Here is a 17328-nt window from a genome sequence, read left to right on the forward strand (position 1 = left end):
GTGCATGGTGTAAGGCAGAGAAATCTGGGGCACTAAGTGCACCTACCTTCTCCCTAGCAAGCAAACATTTCGCAATGAATAGAGCAAAATAATGCACGGCAGGAAAAGGTAAGCTAGTGGCGGTGACACCTGGCACCCCTCTCTCATCCCCCACTGTCAGCGTGCGGTTAAAACCATCAAACTCTGCAGGCCTAGGCTCTACTAAACTCCCATCAGAAGGGATCAAGCATATGTCACAAAATTCAGTAAGTGGTATCTGATGAGTTTCAGCATATAAATTAAACCGCATCTCAGGGAGATTATTCCTACTTATGAAATGAAAACTTTGCACAAAGGAATTTGTGAGGATATGATATTGTTCACACTCAGCTGGAATCCGCCAAGACTTTGCACAATATGCTGCTGAGTGTGAGAGCAAGAACACGAGAGAGAGAGAGAAAGAGCAATATGGTGATTTTTTTTCTGGAGGTAGGTGATGATATGGGATGAAGGGATAAGTGAAGGGGCCCACGTGGGGACCACAACCCACCAGGGCGCGCCTTGGGGTGCTGGCGCGCCCAGGTTGGTTGTGCCCACCTGGTGCACCCACCGCTGATGTTATTTGCATGAAAAATTCAGAAAAAACCGTAATAAAGTTTTAGAGCATTCTGAGAACGTTTATTTTTGGGTCATTTTTTATTGCACGGGAAATTCAGAAAACAGACAAAACATGGTATTTTATTTTATTTAACTAATGAAAACAGAAAACAAAAGGTAAGGACAGAAGGTAGTGCTTACTAAATTCATCAATTTCATACCTCTAAAAAATGATTCATTAAAAAGGTTGATCAAGTGTTATTAACAACCATTTCCGATTAGCATGAAACTGGAGAACTTTCGTAAAACAGTAAGTTACCTCAATGGGGATATGATTGTCCCCAACAATAAGCATTTCATATTTCTTTTTAACAGTAGGTAGAGGTAGTTGAAAACTTCAAATAGTGATTGTCATCGATTTTTCAATAACATTCACTACAAAAATAATACACTTCCGTGATAATACGTGTTTGTCACGGTAGGTCACGTTTTCTGTCATGCATGTACATCCATGACGATTTTATGACAGAATCTAGATAGTCATACCTGTGGTGTCGTAGAAGTGTTCCATGACATTATCAAAATTATCATCACGGAAGTGTCCATTTCCATGACGATAACGAGTCAAGGGTAACCGACACGTGGCATCCACCGTAACGAGTCGTTGTTAAGCCATCGGGTTCTGGTTTGGATCTGATAACCTGTTAACAGCCCCGACCAATGGGGATTTTCCACGTGTAAAATTCTCATTCGCTGGAGGATCCATGTGTCGGCTTAGCGTTGGGACAGATGTCATCCAGTCATAGTATGGGAGGTGCCTATGATACATCGACACATGGCAAGGCCCAACAGTAGCCCATTCCGGTCAAAAAGGCCGGCCCGATATAAATTAGCAGGTCGGCCCATATAAGGCCTACTTGTGTCAGGTCCATGTAAGCCCACGGCCCATACGAGATGTGCCAATTCGGCCCGTCAATGACCCGTTAATGATTTAACACCATTGCTGCCCATCATCAGTTCGAGCCCGTTAACAGTCCGCAATATATTTGGGCTCAATATTGGCCCGATGTGGTTTCGTCCTGTTAACGGCCCATTCAAGGGATGGGCCAATTTTCAGGATGTACGTCTTTCGGCCTTTCAGTGACCCATTTAAGTGTTGGGCCAATTTCTGGCCCGGTTTGTCTTTCAGCCTGTTAACGGCCCATAAATGAGTTGGGCCATTTGCAGTCGGACCTAAGTTTTGGCCTTTTAACGACCCATGCTCTTCATGGTCCAATACCAGCCCGGTTTCTCTTTCGGCCTGCTAAAGGCCCGCAACACAGTTGGGCCATATACAGCACGACCTGACTTTCGGCCTCTTAGCGGTCCATGCTCTTCATGGTCCAGTACGAGCCCGTTGTCTCTTTCGGCCTGCTAAAGGCGCATAGTATAGTTGGGACATATGTAGCCCGACCTTAGTATCGGTATGTTAACGGCCCGCGAAACCAAATGGGCCCACCGGTTGCCCGCTTTGATGTCGGCCTGTTAACGACCCGGGAGGTAACAGGGCCGAGCATTAACTTTCGGCCTAGTAACGGCCCATTAACTTAATGGGCCCACTAAAGTTCGAACATGTTTGTAGGCCCAATTAGATAATTTCAGCCCATTACGACGAGCAATTATGCACAGGACCAAAACCGATCAATCAAAGCCCTATGAGAATTTTGGCCCCTACAAGCCCATTAGGGAAGCAGATTAAGGGCAGTGGGCTGCTTCCTTCATACAGGGCCCACGACTGTTCGTGCTAACTAATAATTTCACTGCTTTTTTAGCTTCCTAGTGACCAGTTAGCTGGAATGTGAGGTGCGCTAAGCAAAGGTACGACATACTGGGAAAAATATTGCACATCCAGCATATATTACAGGAAATTACATCCACTGGGCAATCAAAGATTGATGCCAGTGCAAATAAATGAACAGAACCTAACGATCAACAACATCACAATATGCAACCTCAACGCGGATGACACCCATAAGCATGTGAGCAAGTTCTTCCTTCTTTGCTACACTGTCTGTGAAAACATTGATCAGTTGTTGTTGCACAAGAATGTGCACCTCTAATTCCTCCACGATTTCTATCATTGCTTCAGCCAGTAATTGGTTCACAAACATACATTTTTCCGTTGCATTCGAGACAGAGGAAACTGAACAGATTCAGATGGCAATTTTGGCAGGCTTGTATTATTGATAGTGGAGAGTGTCTCGACCACTGCATCAGAACATAAATTAGGAGGGGAACCGAACAGATTAATCAAGAGTTATTTCCATATTACCTGGCCTAGATTTATTGGAAAGAAACAATGGGGTTGCCTTGCTGTTTTTAGAGTTTGTCTTCTTATCTTCAGCAGCCTACACCAAATTAACACACTAGCATTCCTATCATTGGCCAGGTCAGATAATAGGAAAGCAACATTGACACAACAAACGTTTGGGCAACCAGACCACACCACCCTACACCAAATTAACACAATATGGCAAAGCTATCATCAGCCAGGTAAGGTAATATGAAAGTAACATTGACACAATGAATGAATGGGCAACGAGAGCAGCACTACAATTCAGTAATGTGCATGATATGAGATAGTACACTCATGCAGCTCAGTATGCAAAACTACCAGGCCGTTTTCCTTACAAAAATCAACATTGTCGCCTTTAATTATACATTTTGCTACAACTAAATTTAGATCAGATAAAGGTTGGATTCACGCTGATTAAAAAAATACATGCTGATGTAAAAATATAGTGATAAACAACAGGTACTTACATCAGCATGGGAGCACAGAGAATTCCCGCAAGATACTTTCGTCGAATATGATCACAGTGCAGAAAGTCTTCTGTCCTTTACGCTTATTTTCTAAAAGAGGGATGTGTAAGAAACATGTAGAAAATATGATCAGAATGCTATAAAATTTCATGATGCTAGGATACGCACACGCTTCTTAGAATGGAGTTGACATATTTTTGCTGGAATGGAGCGGACTAGTTCTTTGGCCACTGGAATCTGCTTATTATCAGTAGGAGTTGGGTTTCTCTGTGCTGGAGCAGTATCTATGAAAAGTGGAGTTGGTTTACTATCTTCGAGCGTTTGGATCTTTTGCAAAGACCTTGTTTGTAACCCTTCAGATTCTAATATAGCCGTCTTCCCCTTGCATGCCTTATATAGAAGAATGGTGTTTCAATTATAAAGCATGCTACAACAGAGAGATGGAATAGGTACTGAAGAATAGAAAGGCATGACATATTGACATGTATTCCCTCCATCCGGGAATAAATGGATGGGTCTAGGCATATTTCAGTTCTAGATACATGCATTTTCATCCATTTCTGCGACATGTAATCCGGACAGAGGGAGTATGATGTAAGAGCTAGGGATACGACAGGACAACAGAGTAAAAAACACTAGTTGAATGTAAAACTGTATGCTAGCGGAATACATACAGAAAAACACTAAGGCAACATATGCGTGTATGACTGGGAAACTAAGATGGCATTGCAACAGACCACTAGAACAACACTTCAATGTAAAAAAACATGGTATGGTAGACAGATGAAGTACATATTGATGAATAACAATGCATAAGATATTCAGAAGCATGATTTCCAAATGAAGCAGATGGCATTGCGATAGAATGGAATAGGTACTGAAAAACAGGAAGGCATGACATATTTACATGCATGATCAGCAGGCTAAGCACATGGCATTGCAACAGAGTAGATGCACTCCAGGACATTATATGCATGTTGTACCCATATCACGGGCCAAGTTAGGGCAAGGACCTTATGGGGTGAATATGATTCATCATCTTTCTGCATGTCTTCTGAAGAACTGCCTTTACATGTTCCATCATATTGGGTATCATTGACGTCAAGTTTGTTGGCCGTTACATTGCTCCGTGAGGTTCTTGTGGATATATCAGTGTATGCAATTATATCTGACATGCATGGAAGACAACTAGTAGTTAGATTCATGTAATGAGTGCCTGTAGGAGATGACATAAATAGTAGGACTAGGGTTAACTAGCAGCAACATGTCTCAAAAACTAAAGGGGAACACAGATGAAAGCTACAAAGTATGTATCATTTGTACTCGAGATTAACTAGATGGCACACAAAAGTATTAAAGAACAACATAGGTAATACTAGAAGTGGTATAATACTATAATCACCAGCCTGTGGGATAGCATTGGCTGATGGATGATAACTATGGAACAGCGTTACCTAAAGAACAAGTCTCTTAGGTGAACTATGGAACAACATTAACTCCTGAACAACACCCGTAAGAGATCAGCATGAATATACAGTGAAATGTGATAATCTATTTTCCATGCTTAGATGAATAACAAAGCCATAAATGTTGCACACAAGTAAGATGAGGGCACAACCTATCTGGCCACCCTCCATAGGAGTGAGCATCATGTGCTGACTTGTCGATGGCCCTGCAGTTGTTGTGGCTGGGGCATGCGCATTCGATGCAGGGAACTGTTGAGTGGGGACTATAGCTCCCTTTTGGTGTATGCTTCCTTGTTGTAGCAACTGCCGTGAGAAGGAAGATGGTGTGGCTGAAGATGCAGAAAACGGATAATGTTAAGAACGACACATATCTCTGATCTGAAGAAATACCCTAAGAGATCAACAGTAAGGTACGAGAGTGGTCACACTTCTGTTGACTGAAGACTAAATTGGGGTCACACGATTTTATTTTATTTTGGTACTGTCCGATCTACGCCGGATGGCTTGATGGCCGTCTTGTGCCTCCTGGCTAACACTGTTCAGAATCTTCCCCGAAGAGCCAGCGACCACCGGCAGAGCAGCCTGCCTTCGACGTTTGTGGCCGCGAGAGCTCCGACCAAAACCCCGCTCGCCGCCCCACCGCAGTACCGTGGTTGCGCCGCCCCCGGCTAATCGACAAAGACTCGCCGTCATCCAGATTCGGTGGCGGCAGTACCTTCAACCCACGCAACTCTAAGATAGCCATCTAAGCGCTGTTTCCGGGACAAAGTTGCGCCCCGGACCCTTACGTTAGACACCAGCCAACCGGCAGCCTAGGAGATCCGCCGCCTCGAGGTGTGTTGCTTCCCATTGGGAACCAATTGGCCAAGAATAAAAATTCAGACAACTAACACCTAAATAAAGTGATTTGACATGAGGGTATGACCTATCTTGCGGCCCGATGAAGTAGGCAACTCCAGCTGCCGAGTCAGTGAGGCCGGCGCGGTTGCGGTGGCTACCGGCGGCGGGAAAGCAGAGATGTCGCGACGGTTGACTGCTACGGGGAAGCAGCGCCGGGGCCCTGGACGCATCGAAGTAGGAGGCGCTCCGGCGCCGTGCATAATGCCAGGGGTGAATCGGCTCTGGTACGATTCACGCGGCCGTCGTCGAGGCAGCTCCGGCAGCACGGAGTAAGAGGCACACGGCGCAGTGCACGACGGCAAACGGACAACGTCATCGGCATTGGGGAGGAGGGCAGCAGTGAATTTGGTGCAATGGGGGGCACCATGGAGGAGGGGCTGAGGTTTTGCAACTGGGGAGAAGCGAGCTTCCGGGGAGAAGGTGATTTGGCGCCCACGAGGTATGAATGGGGAATTGGGAGGGGGAACCATGTCTTACGGACGCATTTGTCTGAAATGTCTGTGTGTGTGTGTGGGGGGGGGGTTACAGTTCTACCCCTGCCTTTAGGCTTCTGGGCTTGGGTCTGTGTATTGAGTGTTGGGGATAGTAGACTAACTTTGCTTCTCCCAAATAGTGGGCGCGAGCGATTTCGGGCGAGGAGGGCGTGTTTTGAAATAGTGGGCACGAGCGATTTCCGGTGAGAAGGGCGTGTTTTGAAATAGTGGGCGCGAGTGATTTCGAGCGAGGAGGGCGTGTTTTGAAATAGTCGGCGCGAGCAATTTCGGGCGAGGTGAGAGTGTTTTGCCGCCCATGGTTTATGAATTATTCGGCACATGTCATTTCGGCCAAGGAGAAGGCGCGCTTGGATGAAGTTATGAACCTACCCTCGATGTACAACGGGCCAATTGATGCGTGTCCCACATCGGCCGGTAATTTCATGTCTCCCATTTATTTGCTCGGGCGAATTCCATCGAGCAGAGGGTGTTTAGCGGTTCGTTCAAATTTTCGGAGAACGAGCATCCACGTCTACCTTACCAAGTGGATTCGAATCAAATTTTGAAATATTAGCTTGCCACTTCTTTTTTAGATGGAGAGATGATGCTCGGGACTAATGTGTTTTTACATGCTCGTTGTCGGTGTCAAAACCGGGGGATCTCGGGTAGGGGGTCCCGAACTGTGCATCAAAGGTTGATGGTAACAGGAGACGGGGGACACGATGTTTACCCAGGTTCGGGCCCTCTTGATGGAGGTAATACCCTACTTCCCACTTGATTGATCTTGATGAATATGAGGATTACAGGAGTTGATCTACCACGAGATCGTAATGGCTAAACCCTAGATGTCTAGCCTGTATGATTGTGATTGCCCCTACGGACTAAAACCCTCCGGTTTATATAGACACCGGAGGGGCCTAGGGTTGTACAGAGTCAGTTTACAGAGGAAGGAATCTTCATATCCGAACGCCAAGCTTGCCATCCACGCAAAGGAGAGTCCCATCCGGACACGGGAGGAAGTCTTCTATCTTGTATCTTCATGGCCCATCAGTCCGGCCCACGTCACATAGCCCGGACGCCCGAGGACCCCTTAATCCAGGACTCCCTCGGTAGCCCCTGAACCAGGCTTCAATGACGATGTGTCCGGCGCGCATATTGTCTTCGGCATTGCAAGGCGGGTTCCTCCTCCGAATACTTCAAAGTAGTCCTCGAACACAGAAAACGTGTCCGACTCTGCGAAACAAGCTCCACATGCAGCCGCAAAGAGTATAATATTTAACAAGTCCCATCTACTGATATCTTTTGTAGTGAGACGCCACGTCTCTGCACGGTCATTATTTCGAACCATTTTTTAGCCGCCCGCTTATCACGGGATGCGGTTTCCATTGGCACGTCTTGTCGAAGCAGAGATCGTGTCCCCTTATCACGGGATTCTCATGAATATGGGCGTGGGTAATCCAACCGCGCTGTCTGCATGGCCCTTGGGGAATAGGCGAGTTTTAAGGCGCTTGATATTCGCTGCCTTTATAAAGAGATAAGGATTTACCCTTTCACCCACGCCTTCCTTCTCTCTGCCCACCCATTCTCGAGCTCCAGCGCCCAAGCTTCCATCCTTTCCGCCTCAGAAAAAGCACTCCGGATATGGAGCACAAGGCAAGTGGATGGCCTCCTCCGTCACGGAGAAGGACATTACGAAGCTCCGGGAGGCGGGGTACTTGGCCCAGGAAATCGCCCACCGGCTTCCGGCCAAGGGGCAGATCGTCCCCACCCCAAAGCCCCATGAGAGGGTGGTATTCATTCCCCACTTCATCCGCGGGTTAGGGTTTCCTCTCCACCCATTCGTCTGTGGACTCATGTTCTAATATGTGCTAGATTTCCATGATCTGGCCCCAAATTCCTTCCTCAACATCTCGGCATTCATTGTCGTGTGCGAGGCCTTCCGCCGCATCCCACCCCACTTTGGATTGTGGCTGAAGATCTTTAATGTAAAGCCGAATGTGGTGGGTGGTCAACACGCACAGTGCGAAGGCACTATGGTGAGCAAGTTGTCCAATGTCCCATGGCCCAAAGGTACCTTCATGGAGACCGTCAAAGGGTGGCAGCAGCAGTGGTTCTACGTCACAGAGCCGCACGACACCACCTCGGCCGCGGCTCCCGAATTCAAGTTCGGGGCCCCAATGCAGCTTACCTCCTGGCTAGAAAAGGGCCTGGACTGGGCGTCGTCGGACGAGGTGTCAGCGCTGCAGACGTGTATCAAGAGCATGGTGGACAAGAACATCAAGCTTGTCAATGTGATCTAGGTGATGCTTTTTTCGCCGAATCCTTCCTTGCCAAAGCCGAACTTGCAATTTGTGGGAGTTCGATCTAGCCAAGCACCAGACCTTGCAACAGTTCTTTGCCGCTACACACGAAGGCATCTGGAAGGTGCTTTTTAAGGCCAATGAGACACGGCCGAAGACGTTCGAGGACCGTGGGTACAACCTGACCCATCCCGCCAGTCCGGTAAGTTTATCTTATTTCAAGGTGTATCCTTCACCCGTACATTCAAGGAAGATGTCTAAGCTTCCCTATCCTCCTTTTCAGGGCTGGACAACGAAGGCGGAGCGGATTAGTGTCCGGCTCTGCTGCCCGAAAACCCAGCAATCCCACTTCTAACGAAGATGCTGGTTCCGACGCCCTACCAGGTGCCGGAGAAGAAGGCCAAGGAGACTAGAAGTGGCTTCTTCCGTAAAGGCACTTCGGACGTGACGTTCGAAGATGCCGAAACCCACTCCTCTCCCGCCACCGAGGACGACGAAGAGGAGGAGGAAAGCAACTCTCCCCCGAGGGGGGTAGGAAGAAAAGGGCGGCCTCCACGGATCTCGAGGCAGAGGCGTCCAAGAAGGGGAAGGTCTCCCTCGCGGACAACCCCGCGTTGGACACTGATAGCAGTTCCGAGTGGCGCCCCAGGGAGAAGCCCCTGGCCGAATCGTAAGTACTCAAAGGGACTCATGCACATATATACCCAACTCCTTTGCTTCATGGTTTTAATATGTTGAACCATGCACTGCAGTCTAGCTCACGCCCGCCCCCAGCGATCCTCATCTTCGGGGAATTCGCTGGATCCCAATGTGATGGACAGCGGGTCGCCTCCGCCCGCCTTCTCCCCCAAGACTACAGACGATCCTGAAGTGTTGTCCCAAAGGACCCTCCCAGGTCGGGGAGAGGCACAGGAGGCCGTCACGGTGGCGCCAAAGGATGATACCTCGGCCGCCGGACACATGGGGGAGCAGACCCTCCTGGCAACTGGCGATGGGGCCACATCCAATCCGGCCCCCAGTCGAATACTATTCCGGAGACCCACACGGTTCCGGAATCAGGTAAGCAGCTTCCTTCAAAAGAAGGAGGTGCACCTGTTCCGCCGGTGACCTCTGTCGATCCAGAGGCACCGGATACTCTAGTGGAAGCGCCGCAAAGTGCTTCCATTGTTGACGAACACCGTATCCTTATGGGTACGGTGGTAGAGAGGGTTTAGTTCGCTAAGAGCGGACTGACCGAAGATTGCACCAGCCTTCTAACAGGCTTTGAGGTATGCGACATAATTATGCAAAAAGAATGTCATAGTATAGACAGTAGCCCCTTAGACTCTATCTGGTGTTCGAAAAGACAAACCGGACAAAGGATCAAATAATTTTCGCAGGAGACTAACCATACATGTCTATGTGAATAAGCAGGCGTCGATGCTAGCTACGACCTCCCATTCTGCCGAAGAGTCTCCAAACTGAATCAGAGTCTGGAGTGGGCCGAGGAAGAGCTCGGCCGTGTGAAAAAACAACTAGAGGACAAGCAAGGTATGCAATGACCTATTCAGATCTAGAAAGATATGAATTGCTTGCGTTGATCATGTTATCATGATATTTTGTAGGAGCTGCGACCAAGGTGGAGTCCCTCAAGAACACGCTGGCCGAGGCCCAGAAGAGAGCGGGAAAGGAACAAGCCACCCGCGAAAAACACGAGGCAAGGGTCGGGGAGGTCCAACAGGAGCTCCAGGATGCCGTAAAGAAATGTGAGTCCTTGGAGCGCAAGATGTCAGACCAAGAGTCCGAACTTGCTAAGGCCCACCAAAGCGCACAAGAGGCCCGGGTTGAAGCCTAGGGCGCCCTCCAGGAAATCCAGGAGGCCGGGAAAATCGCGGCGGGTAAGGCCTTTATTATGCAGAGCAAATATGTGAGGAAAAGGTACCTCTTACTGACCCAGATTTGGAGTTCTCCAGGAGCGTTTGCGGATCTGCCGTGCAGTGTTGCTAATGTTGTGGAGTTCTTCCGAGCCGAAGAGGGGAGCTCAACGGAGAAGCTGTTCTGGTCGCAATACCTTGCGCTAGAGCATCCGGTGCCCTTTAGCGATCAGCTGAAACAGCTGACCAAACTGCATAGGGTGGCCGAATTGGCTATGAAAGATTTGATAATCCGTCTGTGGCCTGCCGAAGCCATACCCAGCAGCTACTTTGGGCTCGTGAAGCGGCTGGTTGATGCCTGCCCTCGGCTTGATGCCATCAAGTGGTCGGTCTGCATCAAAGGTGCGCGGATGGCGTTCGCCCGTGTCAAGGTGCAGTGGGCAAAGATGGACGCCGTCAAGCTTGCAACCGAGGGACCGCGCGCAGGCAAGGAGCACCGCACGCCCGAGCGGTATTTTGATGATGTCCTGAAGGGATCCCGCATTGTAGAGGGCCAGTGTGCAAAAGACATTATCTTTGAATCAATACATTCATGTTATCCCGTCCTGTATTATGAAACAAAGCCGATATGTAATATAATGCTTGTTGTTTATTTAAAGTTTCGCCTCCTATGCGGCCGTTTTATTAAATCTGAGAGTTGGCCAGTCGTCGGCTTCAGCCCCCACGTAGGTAGTACGGGGGTGTTCGGGTTGTAACCTAAACACTCTTGATCCAAGAGTTTTGTCCTTGAAGGATGTGTTTAGCGCAATGAACCAGACAATCGGACTATGTGGCTTTAATACCCTCACTTAGCTAGCCATAGGAGTTTGACAATAGGAATTTAGGCGCAACCCCTAGTTAGTATTTGTTAATCCGGACTAGGGTGGTGTAAACACCCGATCTGGTGGAGGCCGATCCGTCGCATAATGCAGGAAAAAAATTGCAAGAGATTTTAACCTCCGAACAGCTGACCAGCTCTCGACACATCATGACAGTCAGTTTCGGCTTTCTCTACTGAGGTGTTTACCCGGATAAACTAGAAACACAATCGCAGTAGTTCTCCCTTTACTACCCTAGCCGATAGGACGGAACGTAAGGTAGTAAGCACAGCAGCGAGGCAACCCAACTATTGACCAAAGACATGATTCAGAGCTGATGCATATAATGCTAAGTTCGGGGTGCCGAACTATACTGTAAAAAGTGTTCGGACTTTGTTGCCGTAGTATGGAGCGCAATGAAGCCCCTGGCGAATTAAAGCGTACCAAAGTGTACGGGTGCAATCGATAAGAATATCGAAATAAAATGAAGTAGTAAGCCAGTGCCACATAAGTTGGGCCGCAAACTGTTTCCATTATAATTTGATTAATACGTCAATCGTATTTGTACAAATAGTGCGATAAGCAACAGGGCTATGGAACATGCCGAGACCAAGGGGGAGCTGCGTGCCTGAAAATAGGTAGAGTGATCGTCGAGGAGACCACCTAGAGATTCCCCCACACTTCTATGATGCTTGCCGCCTTGGTATATCCATCCTTCGAGAGGATCAATGATCAAGCCGTCGTGAGGGGCCTGTGGAAAAGGAACCTGAAAAGGATAAAGAGAAAAGGGAAAGTATGTGTGCCCAGGGAAGGTCGAGCCGTATTATGGACCACAATCGAATTATGCCTCCGTCTTTGCCCATGGTATTTTGAGTGTGTAATTATGTGCGCGCGGTACATACGCCGCCATTTGGTCGGGACTGAGACGAAGGCCGAATTGCTAGTCGAACTCCTGACGAGCTGGACTGTCATGCTGCGGAGTAGTCCAGACTCATTTGACAATGTCCGGGAGCTTGGCCGCTGAATTGATATTCTGCTTGATAAGGCCGCTCTGTACTTCCGCTGCCAGGGCCGCGGTGTGCTCCTCGGTACGGAGGGAGCGTTCCGTGTTTCCATTGACTGTTATGACACTGCATGGTCCGGGCATCTTGAGTTTGAGATAGGCATAGTGTGGTACCACATTGAATCGAGCAAATGCAGTTCACCCAAGCAGTGCGTGATAGCCACTGCGAAAGGGGACGATATCGAACATCAAGTCTTTGCTTCGGAAGTTGTCCGGGGATCCGAAGACGACTTCCAATGTGATTGAGCCCGTGCAGCGGGCCTCTACACCTGGTATTACTCCTTTAAAGGTAGTTTTTGCGGGCTTGATCCTTGATGGATCGATGCCCATCTTGTGGACTGTATCCTGATAGAGCAGGTTGAGGCTGCCGCCGCCATCCATGAGGACTCGCGTGAGGTGGAATCCATCAATGATTGGGTCGAGGACCAGTGTGGCTGAACCGCCATGACGGATACTGGTCGGGTGGTCCCTGTGATCAAAGGTGATCGGCCAGGACGACCATGGGTTAAATTTTGGGGCAACTGGCTCTATCGCGTAGATGTCCCTGAGCGCGCGTTTGCGCTCCCTCTTGGGGATATGGGTAACGTATATCATGCTCGCCGTTTTAACCTGGGGGGGAAACTTCTTCTGTCCCCCTGTGTTCGGCGGACGGGGCTCCTCCTCGCCGTCCTCACTTTGCGACCCCTTCTCCTTATTTTCGGTATTTAACTTGCCGGCCTCTTTAAAGACCCAACAACTTCTGTTGGTATGATTGGCTGGTTTATCGGGGGTGCCGTGGATCTAACATGGACGATCGAGTATGCGGTCCAAGCTGGATGAGCACGGAATGTTTCTTTTAAATGGCTTCTTCCGCTGGACGAACTTGGAGCCACTGAATCCGGCGTTAACCGCCGTGTCGTCGGTATTGTCACCGTTGCTTCGGCGCTTGTGCCTGTTGCGTCGGGGCATGCTATTGCTATTTCTGGCTTCAGAGGTGCCAGGTTTGCTTGTAGTGTTATTGCTACAGGCTAGCCAACTATCTTCACCCGCACAAAAGCAGGTCATAAGTGCCGTGAGGGCTGCCATGGACTTCGGCTTTTCTTGGTCAAGGTGTTGGGCGAGCCATTTGTCGCGGATGCTATGCTTAAAGACCGCTAGGGCTTCGGCATCCAGACAGTCGACGATCTAGTTCTTTTTAGTTAGGAACCTAGTCCAGAATTTCATGGCTGACTCTTCGGGCTGTTGGACTATGTGACTTAAGTCATCGGCATCCGAAGGTCGGACGTATGTACCTTGGAAGTTGTCGCGGAAGGAGTCTTCCAAGTCCTCCCAGCTGCCAATACAGTTTTCAGGAAGGCTGTTTAACCAGTGTCGGGCTGGTCCCTTGAGTTTTAGCGGGAGGTATTTGATGGCATGAAGATCATCACCGCGGGCCATATGAATATGGAGAAGAAAATAATCAATCCATACCACTGGATCTGTTGTTCCATCATATGATTCGATATTCATGGGTTTAAACCCTTCTGGGAATTCGTGCTCCATTACTTCATCAGTGAAGTAGAGGGGGTGTTCGGCGCCTCTATATCGGGCCAAGTCGCGACGTAGATCGGATGGAGTCTGTCTGCGGTTTTCGGCCCGGACGTGGTTATGCTTGTCACGTCCGGCTGGATAGCCGTCGTCGCGCGTCGGGGCACGCCCCCGCGATCCGTAGATCGATCTGGTCTGACCTGCTCTATTTTCCAGGTCCTGCCGCAGGTCATATGTATATCCCCGAGCTGTTGTGTCTCTACATTTACGGCGAGGTAGAATGGGCTGGTGTTCGGCTTGAGTTGCCGTTTTGTCCCGGCCACGTGGTGGCCGGTCAGCCGCGTTACGCGCTGATGGTATGGGCTCAAGTGCCTCGTCATCGAATTGAGGTAGCAGTTTACACTTCGGGTAACTTTTGGTTGGGCGCTCGAGGTCGTATTCCTCGGCTGCTAGGGCATTGGTCCACCTGTCGTTGAGTAGATCTTGATCAGCTTGAAGCTGCTGCTACTTCTTTTTCAGGATCCTTGCAGTGGCTATTAGCCGGCGCTTAAAGCGCTCCTGCTCGAGAGGTTCCTCCGGCACGATAAATTCTTCGTCGCCGAGGCTCACCTCATCCTCGAAGAGTGGAAGATAATTACTGTCCTCCGAGTCTTCGTTTACGGCTTGTTCATCACGGCTAACTTGCCCATCTTCCCGATCGTCCTGTTCAGAGGTTGGCCCGACGGGGTTTCTTAGTCTTCGGCGTCGTCCAGAGTATTGTTGTCTCTCGTGCCGGTATTGCTGTCTTTTCCACGGCGTGATTTAGAGCGGCGCCGCTGACGTCGGCGCTTTGGTTGTATCTCAGGAGGTTTATCCTCGACAGCCTTTTTCTCGTTATCGCCGTTACCCTCTTTGGGTGTATCCACCATGTACACGTCATACGAAGAGGTGGCCGTCCAGCGTCCGGTAAATGGTGGGTTTTGGGCCTGCTCTTCTCCGGCATCGTCATCCATACCGTCGATGTCTTCGGAGCCGTAATCGAGCATGTCAGTTAAGTCCTCGACAGTGGCTATGAAGTGGATGGTGGGTGGAACGTGAAATTCCCTGCTCTCAGCCCCTAGTCTGTGCGGGGCGTAGTTCGGGCGTTGGTCCTCTGTAATGACGAGGGATCGCATCAAGTCCAGAGCCTCGCTTAAAGGCGAGGTTTGGCCAGGGAGAAAAGAGTCTGTGGAGTACGGCGGGAAGGAGACTCCTTGGCCGAGCTCGCACGACGCTGACTCCGAGGATTCGAAGCCAGTGTCCGGAGAAGAGTCCGGCTTCATGATGGTTGCCAGTGATACTACTTCCTCCGGCTCTCCCATGCTGGGCCTAGTGGCCGCAGATAGTCCAGCGGGCTCAGGAATCCCGTCTTCGAACCTGGCGATGCGCTCCAGATCTAAGGCCAGAGCAGAGGTTGGGGTCGTGAACCCTTAGAAGATCAAGTCTCCTCGGATATCAGCGACATAATCCAGATTTCCAAAAGTAATCTGGTGACCTGGGGCGTAGCTGTCGATCTGCTCTAGATGGCCAAGCGAGTTGGCCCGCAGTGCGAAGCCGCTGAATACGAAGATCTAGCCGGGGAGAAAAACCTCCCTCAGGGCAGCATCGTTGTAGATGATTGACGGAGCCATCGAACCTTCTGATGACGACACAACAGAACTCTCAATGAAAGCACCAATGTCGGTGTCAAAACCGGCGAATCTCGGGTAGGGGGTCCCGAACTGTGCATCTAAGGTCGATGGTAACAGGAGCCGGGGGACACGATCTTTACCCAGGTTCGGGCCCTCTTGATGGAGGTAATACCCTACTTCCTACTTGATTGATTTTGACGAATACGAGGATTACAAGAGTTGATCTACCACGAGATCGTAATGGCTAAACCCTAGATGTCTAGCCTGTATGATTGTGATTGCCCCTACGGACTAAAATCCTCCGGTTTATATAGACACCGGAGGGGCCTAGGGTTGTACAGAGTCGGTTTACAGAGGAAGGAATCTTCATATCCGAACGCCAAGCTTGCCATCCACACAAAGGAGAGTCCCATCCGGACATGGGAGGAAGTCTTCTATCTTGTATCTTCATGGCCCATCAGTCCGGCCCACGTCACATAGCCCGGACGCCCGAGGACCCCTTAATCCAGGACTCCCTCACTCGTTGCTAACGATTTACAATATGAAAAATAATTGACCCACTCAAACGGGAATCAAACCCAAAATGAAATATCTCGATTGAATGAAATAGCTCGTTCACCAGGTCAAAATAGTGAACTAAATCCAAAATTGAACACCTCAATCGAGTAGCATGTTGTACAGTATTATAGTACTCCATGAACATGTTGAAAGTCAAATTAATGAAGTTGTTTGATACGCATATCTCCGTTCATGTGTGGATTGTAGACAATATGTTCTCCAATTCAAATATTTGAATGCAAGTTTATATTCAAACATGGTTTATATCAGTCTTTGATGCATAAAACGCGACCTCCCCCTCTCCCGGACTCCTGCTCTCTCTCTGTCTCTCGCCGACAATCTTCTATTCTATGGCACGCATCCAAACACAAACCTTGTTGGTCCCTCTCCCTCCCTCTCTATCTCTCTCTCTTTGTGCGTGGGGGGGGGGGTCTTTCTAGTTCGCATGCACACTCCATGTATAGGTGTCTCTCGCACACTATGTATGATTCTCTAGTCCAAGCTAAATATCTTGGGTGCACGCATCGTACGCACACAAATTCCCTGGCTCGTTGCCCGTAACTCTCTCACGCACCACTCTGCCGTCTGGGAGCTCTTCCCTCTCTCTCTCTCTCAAACTCTCCATCTCCCTGGGTCACACATACACATGCATATCTCACTCGCACTCGATAGACCCATCTAAAACTCTCTCTCTCCCTCGTTCTCTTTCCATTTCACATGCACACACACAATCTCACGCCTAGTCAAGTATGATGGTCTCTCACTCAATTGTAGGCACACACAGTCCCCCTATATGAATAAGACTAGCTAATTCTTAGTCTCCATCACAAACATGTGCATGGTCTATCTCGATTTCTCTCGGGGCATCTTTCTATCGCACACGCACCTTGTCCCTCGATCTCCCACCCATATAGTCCCCTCACGGTCTCGAGGGGATCTCTCTATCACAAACGCACCCTCTCTCCCTCCCCATGCATCCATCCTCTCCATGCGTCCCTTCCGGCCTTTGTCCCTTGTTGGACAGACCTCTATTGGACATGTGCTATAGGGGTGCCTCTCTCCATTGCAAACAATCACACACTAGCTGTCTTCGTGTATCTCCTCACCTCGCTTTTCTATCTCGGAGATGCATGCGTGATATGTTTGCATAAGAAACGAACACACACTCTCTCTCTAATTTATCGTTTGTTGTCCCTTTCTATTTCACACACATAATCTTGTTGCACACGCACTCATTCTCCTTCACACGCACTTGATCTCTCTCGACTTAGGCACTCTCTTCGGTCCATAGCATATAGATTTATTGAAAAGTCAAACATCACAAA

Source organism: Triticum aestivum, chromosome 3D (genome assembly GCF_018294505.1).
Source record: "Triticum aestivum cultivar Chinese Spring chromosome 3D, IWGSC CS RefSeq v2.1, whole genome shotgun sequence".
NCBI lineage: Eukaryota > Viridiplantae > Streptophyta > Magnoliopsida > Poales > Poaceae > Triticum > Triticum aestivum.